Source organism: Aplysia californica, unplaced genomic scaffold (assembly GCF_000002075.1).
Source record: "Aplysia californica isolate F4 #8 unplaced genomic scaffold, AplCal3.0 scaffold00364, whole genome shotgun sequence".
Taxonomy (NCBI): Eukaryota; Metazoa; Mollusca; class Gastropoda; order Aplysiida; family Aplysiidae; genus Aplysia; species Aplysia californica.
The window spans coordinates 139304-140009 of NW_004797634.1; the positions used below are offsets into that span (position 1 = coordinate 139304).

At 54.2% G+C, this 706-nt stretch overlaps 1 protein-coding gene across 1 annotated transcript in view; it reads left to right on the top strand.

The window, feature by feature from the left end:
- The window catches only part of LOC101863997 (MFS-type transporter SLC18B1-like), a 15406-nt gene that overhangs the window by 538 nt on the left and 14162 nt on the right, over nt 1-706 (top strand). The gene's annotated exons all lie outside the window — the stretch shown is intronic.

Here is a 706-nt window from a genome sequence, read left to right on the forward strand (position 1 = left end):
CACTGGTCGGATTTAAAAAGTCTGAAAAGTCAAAGTTCTTCATGAACATTGTCAATAGTGGATGTAGCCACTCCGTTTGATCAAACACTCGGCACAGCGTCGAAGCATGGGCAGGACATGCCTTCGGAGAACTTGTTGGGGTAAGTTCTGCCACTCCTGGACGAGGTAGCCTAAGAGTTGTTGAAGGTTTTGTGCAGGAGGGTGGTTGTCCCTTATCCACCGGTCAATGTGATCCCAAATGTTCTCTATTGGGTTCAAATCCGGACTACAAGCTGGTCAGTCCATGCAGGTGACAGCTCGCTGCAGCAGGAAGTCCCCCACGATGCGTGCCCGATATGGCGTGACGTTGTCATCCTGCAGTACAGCCTGGGGTCCAATCTGCTTCAGGAGAGGAACAGCAAGGGGACGCAGGATTTCCTCCCTGTACCTTGCCGTGGTCAAATTACCCTATATATGGTACACGAGGTCCTGATGTGAGCTGGGAAGCCCCCCTACACCAGAACGGACCCTGCAAAGTAGAGCGCCACCTGTTGGATGCACTCAGGGTGGAACGGCTCTCCTCGGCGCCTCCAATCGCCTGTCTGGGTGCAACAGGTTGAATCTGGATTCGTCCGAGAAGACTACCTGGTCCCACTGACAATGTGTCCACTGTTATTGGCGAGCAGGCCACGCCGGGCGAGCTGCTTTGTTGGGCGGCGTGTGCCTT